General features: G+C 48.1%; 1 protein-coding gene across 5 annotated transcripts in view; it reads right to left on the minus strand.

The window, feature by feature from the left end:
* Nucleotides 1-2,282, minus strand: part of flna (filamin A, alpha (actin binding protein 280)) — a 39,339-nt gene extending 37,057 nt beyond the window's left edge. For 2 of the 5 annotated variants that reach the window (XM_060055346.1, XM_060055344.1), the window contains exon 1: nt 2,081-2,281. The gene's annotated coding sequence lies outside the window, so the exon portion shown is untranslated. Of the gene's footprint in view, nt 1-2,080 lie in introns of all 5 variants that reach the window. The other 3 variants (XM_060055347.1, XM_060055345.1, XM_060055343.1) reach the window with 2 other exon arrangements.
* Nucleotides 2,283-7,602: the final 5,320 nt, after the last annotated feature.

The raw sequence follows: 7,602 nt of genomic DNA on the forward strand, positions 1-7,602 counted from the left end.
TGTGTGTGTGTGTGTGTGTGTGTGTGTGTGTGTGTGTGTGTGTGTGTGGGGGGGGGGGGGGGGGGGGGTGTGTGTGGGTGTGGGTACTCGCTTCTGGTTTAGGGAGAATCTGAAGAATGCCCCTTCCTCCATAACAACCCTTTAACCTCCAGCCCTAATAACCCCCAATTAACCTCATTAATATCTTAACACACACACACACACACACACACACACACACACACACACACACACACACACACACACACACACACACACACACACACACACACACTTGCATTAACGGCTCTCTTTGAAAATAGAGCAAAAGCGGTCCCGTCTCATAAGTTGCAGAAACATGTGTGCCTGTAAACAGCGTTTCTATACCCTCCACTTTAGTTCATCACCACCCCTATTGTTAGAACATAAATTCGGTAGCTTACGGCAGGCAGGGAGCTACCAGTGAGAGCGGGAATGTCAGAACAGAGAAGAGGAAGCATGACAAGACGATAGCAGATGGAGGTTGAATGAAAATAGATGTAATATATTCTGATTATAGTATGAGTAATGTTCCCATAATGTTGGAATCACGCAATCTCACATCACACACTATGTCACCTGAGACCAAAGAATTGTACATTATAGGATTATAGTGATTTAGAGGGCGCTCTGAATGTAATTGCATTAATTGTCCCCTGGTCGTCATAGCGATGCTTATCTATCTGCGGTCTCTTGGCGCCCTCTAACGAACATTTCTGGAACTGCGTCGGGACCTTCTCTTCATATTCACTTAATACATTTCACATCTTCAGGTCGACTTTACCGAACGTTGTTCAGGAAACATTACACTGGTTATTCCTGCGAACAAAACGTGTTAAAATCGAGATATCTACCGGACTAAAGCCATGGGGCAGGCCTGGGGGCCTGTCGTGATTCATGGCTTTGGAGACATTTAAGGGCCAAATAGTTGCTGTCATCCAAAACAAGGAGGACAGTTATCTAGTGGAGAGAGAATACCACGCAGCATGCACGCCTAGACAAGCCCGGATTCGAACCTGGCTGTTTAAAGCTTGGGTGAAAAGCACAAACCGATACACTTCAATAGCTATCATGGATATTACTATTATTAAGGTTACTGTGACACTTGGCCAGGTGTCAGCTGCTCCTTAGAAAATGGCACGCCCAACCCCCCACGAAGCCACACCTAAACCCCCCCTTACCCATCACACACACACAAACACGCGCGCGCACACACAGACACGCACGCACGCACCCACGCGCGCGCACAGGGTAAAACACACAAAAAAAGGGTTTCTACAATCCTCAAATGTTGTAAAACAAGGTGTGTTGTGTGGGCCTAGTGTGTATCATGTCATATGTGGTGTACAGGGTGTGATCTTTATCACACACATGAGATACGTAAAGTACTCCGATACTTGTTTTCCTTGGTGACTGCCCGTGAAAGATAATTCACGTGCTCCCCGCTCCCCTGTTCTGCGCGCCGAGCTCCCCGGTGCTGCGCGACCCACCTCCCGGTGCTGCGCGCCCCCCTCCCCGGAGCTGTGCGCCCTGCTCCCGGCGGCGGGGGGCGCAGCGCCCACTGCACTGAGACCACGAGCGGAGGATGCAGAGTTACCATATTTGGTGCAGAGCTCACTGTTGTAAACCCCTGGAGACGTTCTGGAGGAGCGGTCCTCTGTGACCGTGTGTGTGTGTGTGTGTGTGTGTGTGTGTGTGTGTGTGTGTGTGTGTGTGTGTGTGTGTGTGTGTGTGTGTGTGTGTGTGGGGGGGGGGTGTGTGTGTGTGTGTGTGTGTGTGTGTGTGTGTGTGTGTGTGTGTGTGTGTGTGTGTGTGTGTGTGTGTGTGTGTGTGTGTGTGTGTGTGTGAGTGACCAAAAACTAAAGAAATCCGTTCGAAAGCGTTTGTTTGGGACGAGCTGAGATGAGAATAAACTTCCATCAAACTCCGCTTTGCAGGCGATCCGTGAAACGTGCAAATACCGTTCGCTTTAGCGACCCTCAGCATCAGGCAGAATAATGCCACCGATAAAACACATATAGTTAACACGGCACTACGAGGGAGGAACGGTCGGTGGACTCACCGTCTGGATGAGGCTCGATGAGAGTCCTGCTGCGTCCTGCGGTCCGTCCTCCTCGTCTCCTCTCCGCTCAGTGCGCCGCTCACAGTGAGCGCAGTGTGTGTGCGCGGTCCTCCTCCCCGCGCGGTCCCGTCACGGTGCGGTGTAAAAAGCAAAGAGATAGTGGGTCCTGTGTGCGGCTCTTTTCTATCTCCCTCTCCTCTCTCTCCTCGGGCCGACCGGAGAGCCTTAATTGGTAAGGTATCAAAGCGGAGGTCCTTCGCGCTGTTGGCTTCGTAGGGTGACGTCATGACCGCGCCTTCAGATGTTAAAGGTATGATGTCAGCGGCCTCAGCGTGCCCCTGTCTCCCTCTCACATGACGGCCTGGCGGGGGGTCCGAGAGTTGTGGGTCGGTCTGGATCTGGCGTTCTTCTTTTGAGGCTTTTACTTACTTTTATTAATGTCTCTGTGGAATTATGTCTGCCTTTCTATATATATAGGTATACGTGTGTGTCTGTGTGTGTGTTTGTGTGTGATTTTGTGTGTGTGTGTGTGTGTGTGTGTGTGTGTGTGTGTGTGTGTGTGTGTGTTTGTGTGCGGTGTGCTGGTATGGTTCTGTGACCCTATGTCCACTCCTACGTTATCTATTTTTGTTCAGACGGACTCAGAGAAAACCGAGTTCAACCAACTCAACAGCAGAGAGTTTGTCGGTCAGTGGGTTCGTGTTAAAGATCAAGAGAGACTGTTCTAGCTTCGAATTGTCTCCAAGGAAAATAATGGACATTTGTTTCTGTGCTCGTGAATGTGTGTGTGTGTGTGTGTGTGTGTGTGTGTGTGTGTGTGTGTGTGTGTGTGTGTGTGTGTGTGTGTGTGTGTGTGTGTGTGTGTGTGTGTGTGTGTGTGTGTGTGTGAGAGGGGTGGTACAGGGAAAGCAAAGAGGAGGAAGGAAACAGAAGCCTTAGAGAAGAGGAGAGAGAGAGAGAGAGAGAGAGAGAGAGAGAGAGAGAGAGAGAGAGAGAGAGAGAGAGAAAGGATTTTATGTATGAACATCATCTCACCAGGGGGTTGCATTAAACTATTTATGTTGTGTTGTTAAAACAGTTATTATGGCCTTTATTATGTGTCCTTTGTACCATTATTCATTGACATAGAGGTCAAGCGACTGTGTGTGTGTGTGTGTGTGTGTGTGTGTGTGTGTGTGTGTGTGTGTGTGTGTGTGTGTGTGTGTGTGTGTGTGTGTGTGTGTGTGTGTGTGTGTGGATGATGGCTGGTTGAAGCAGCCTCACCTGGTGGACCCTGGTTGGACTCTGGGGCTGGGTGAGGCTGCACAGCCGATGAGCATTGAGCAATCAGTGAGCACAGGTTCAACCAGCCGTCACCACACACACTCCCGAACTAATACAGTAAACCAGCTCCAACCCCAACCCCCTGTGTCCTGGGTCTGGAGGGCCCGGTGAGGGCCCCTCAGTCCTGGGTCTGGAGGGCCCAGTGAGGGCCCCTGTGCTCTGGGGTCTGGAGGGCCCGGTGAGGGCCCCTGTGTGGCCTGAGGAGGCTACAGTGAGCTGCATGGTGAGGATGTCACTGACGCCTGGCCGAGCTCAGAGCCAGAGCAGCAAAGAGATGTGTAAAACACACACACACACACACACACACACACACACACACACACACACACACACACACACACACACACACACACACACACACCAACACACACACACATGCTTGTTGGGTCTGTGTGTGTGTGTGTTTTCATGTGCGTTAATATGTGGGTCGCCGTGTGTTATAAAAAAGCGCATTAGACAAGCAACACGGTAGATAGCCGTCATCATTTGAATCAAGACGTCCATGGACAACGGAGGACAACAAAAGGGATGCCTTTGAACTCAGCGGGCGTGGGAGCAGGCACTGCGACGTTCACGGAGCAGAGCTGATAGGACAGAGAGGGAGGGAGAGGGAGAGAGAGAGAGAGCAGTGGAAAAAGTGACCGTCACCTCGAGGAACAGGCCTGAGAGCCCTCTTCGTTTTCTGTCACTTAAACCGAGTGGGAAGGATAGAGGGGACTGAGGCAGAAAATCCTTTTCAGGTCTTTCACTCTGTCTCCCATTCGGTCCCTGCATTAGTCAATCTCTCTCTGTCGGTTTGACTGTCTCGCTCTGTTTATCTTTCTTGTACACATACACTGTTTGAATGCACCTATAATGTACTTTTACTCTACTACTGTACTGCACAACATCACTACATCCCGCACACACAGACCGACACACACAGGTCGTGTGTGTTATTCTCTCAGGGTAACATCTGAACTATTTACAGTAAGTATATTAATAACTTAGATATAAGATAAGATTTCGAAAAAATATCACATTTTAATTGCAAAGGATTGTATAGTTGAAGTTGAAAGCAGTCTGGTTGACCACAGATCAGCCAAACTATGTACTCTGACAACAAGTCCAAACCTAGAAGAACTCCCACAAGAACTCAGAGGTAATGACATTGTGCTGAGCTGAATGAAGCAGCACAAGGAAGGAGTTTAACAGTAATGACTTAAGTGGAACAAAGTCAATGAAATCTCATACAATGGACCCCCTGTGAAGGTAAAAATAGCAAATGTAGAACTGGAAAAGATGAAATAAAGACGCTTGTGTTTGATTTCAGCGTGCTGAGACAGAACACTACACGTCTCTAATTGCTGTTGTGTGCACTTTCCACGCAGAACTACACTTAAAACCGGTGGCACCCTCACACATCCTCCTTCAATGTTTTATTGTTGCACTTCAAACCCTACAGTAAGGGTTTGAACTCAGACTCCTTGACTCACTGTACAGTAGACTCTTCTGTCTGCGTTCCTCCATGACTCACAGACCAATGACCAGAGGGACAATGGGGACATTGCTAATGTATGTGTTGATGTGTGTCTTTGAATGACAAGGTGTGTGAGTGTGTGTGTGTGTGGTGTGTGTGTGTGTGTGTGTGTGTGTGTGTGTGTGTGTGTGTGTGTGTGTGTGGTGTGTGTGTGTGAGTATGTGTGTGTATGTGTGCATTTATGTGTGTGCGTTTATGTGTGTCTGTTTCTGTGCGTATGTATGTGTGCGTGTGTGTGTGTGTGTGTGTGTGTGATTCAAATCAGTGCATGCAATTAGAAGTGGTGACAGGCAGTAATTGTAAATGACTATTAGATACCTTAGCCCCTAGCCTTCACTCTTAGAAGAACATGTTTGTATATTTCACCCCCCGTCTGACATCAATCTAACAGAGCTGTAACACAGGAAGGTAAAACTTAAACAACAAATATAATTTTTTTTATTTTCATTCAGTTGAAGAATAAAGGCTGATAAAGGATGCCAGGGTGAGGTACCAGGGAGAGGTAATCAGGAAAACCAATGAATGAAGGGATCCCCTCTGTCCACCTATGCCCACTACCTGCACACACTCGGCCCTTACACTCATTGCACAAGACCGGAGTATGCCACAGAGCTAGGCAGACAATAGACAGACCGAAACCAGCTAGGCTAGCAATAGGTCGCTATTGCTCTCTCTCTCTCTCTCTCTCTCTCTCTCTCTCTCTCTCTCTCTCTCTCTCTCTCTCTCTCTCTCTCACTCTGTCTGTCTGTCTGTCTGTCTGTCTGTCTGTCTGTCTGTCTGTCTGTCTGTCTGTCTGTCTGTCTGTCTGTCTGTCTGTCTGTCTGTCTGTCTGTCTGTCTGTCTGTCTGTCTGTCTGCCTGCCTGTCTGTCTGTCTGTCTGTCTGTCTGTCTGTCTGTCTGTCTGTCTGTCTGTCTGTCTGTCTGTCTGTCTGTCTGTCTGTCTGTCTGTCTCTCTCTCTCTCTCTCTCTCTCTCTCTCTCTCTCTCTCTCTCTCTCTCTCTCTCTCTCTCTCTCTCTCTCTCACACTCTGTCTGTCTGTCTGTCTGTCTGTCTGTCTGTCTGTCTGTCTGTCTGTCTGTCTGTCTCTCTCTCTCTCTCTCTCTCTCTCTCTCTCTCTCTCTCTCTCCTCTCTCTCTCTCTCCTCTCTCTCTCTCTCTCTCTAATATTAAGATAATCAAACAATAGGTAGATTGTTACAGAAGGACATGGCTGATAAAACAATAGGCAGGATATGGGAAATTGAGAGAGTGATGGAGAAAGAGGGAGCCAAACAGGAAGAGAGGGAGTGAACGAGAGCCATAGAAGAGAGAAAGAGGAGGAGATAAGGAGAGAGCTAAAATGTACGTTCCTGTTGAATTAGTATCCTAGTTGAGAAATGTAGAATGATAATGAGAGTGTGTTTTTGTTCGTCTGTGTGTGTGTGTGTGTGTGTGTGTGTGTGTGTGTGTGTGTGTGTGTGTGTGTGTGTGTGTGTGTGTGTGTGTGTGTGTGTTTGTGTGTTTGTGTTTGTGTGTGGTTTGCATGTACGGTTGTGTGTTTGCGTGTGTGTGTGTTTGTCTGACTGTGCGTGTGTATGTGTGTGTCTGTGTGTTTCAGTTTGTTTGTGTGTGTGTGTGTGTGTGTTTGTGTTTGTGTGTGGTTTGCATGTACGTTTGTGTGTTTGCGTGTGTGTGTGTGTCTGTTTGTCTGACTGTGCGTGTGTATGTGTGTGTGTGTGTGTGTGTGTGTGTGTTTGAGTTTGTTTGTGTTTGTTTGTGGTGTGTGTGTGTGTGTGTGTGTGTGTGTGTGTGTGTGTGTGTGTGTGTGTGTGTGTGTGTGTCAGTGTGTAGGCCTATCTGTTTCAGTGTACGTCTGTGTCATTGTGTTTGTATCACTTCACAGTCTTAAAAAGGAGACTCGGAGGTGTTCAATGAATCAGACCAAAGGAATCTTTCATTAGAAGCTACTGGTCAACTCCAATCACAAACACAGTGGTGCACACACACACCCACACCCACACCCACCCACCCACACTCACACACACACACACACACACACACACACACACACACACACACACACACACACACACACACACACACACACACACACACACACACACACACACACACACACACACACACTCTCTCTCCCTCGTCCACCAGGCTGTGCCATGTTGAATAAGTGATGCTTTATTGGGCTTGTACTTACCCAATCCTTAACATTGGCTCTTTAAAGCTTGTTTAACTTTAAAAGAGTACTTCAATCCACTATCCTCTCTGGCCCCACACAGATATGCTGGGACAGCCAGGGTTGCACATACACAAGTTCATTTAAACATTTGGTCGCCCGTCTCCATCTACAAACAAAGCCTTTTAAGGTAAGTGCTGCTCTCTTTCCCTCTCTCCCTCTCTCCTTCGCCTCTCTTTCTCTCTCTATCGCTCTCTCTCTCTCTCTCTCTCTCTCTCTCTCTCTCTCTCTCTCTCTCTCTCTCTCTCTCTCTCTCTCTCTCTCTCTCTCCTTCTTGCTTCCCCCTCTCGATCGTATGATCAGCCTCTTCAAGCTTGTGTGTTTATATGTCTGTCTGTCTTTCTTTCACATCGTCTGCCTTCTGTCTTCCCTGGATGCTCTGTCTGTCCTCCTCCCTGTCCCCAAAAGACAACTAAGAGAAGCGGTCTGCTCTCATGAATCTCTCTCTCTC

Source organism: Gadus macrocephalus, chromosome 1 (assembly GCF_031168955.1).
Source record: "Gadus macrocephalus chromosome 1, ASM3116895v1".
NCBI lineage: Eukaryota > Metazoa > Chordata > Actinopteri > Gadiformes > Gadidae > Gadus > Gadus macrocephalus.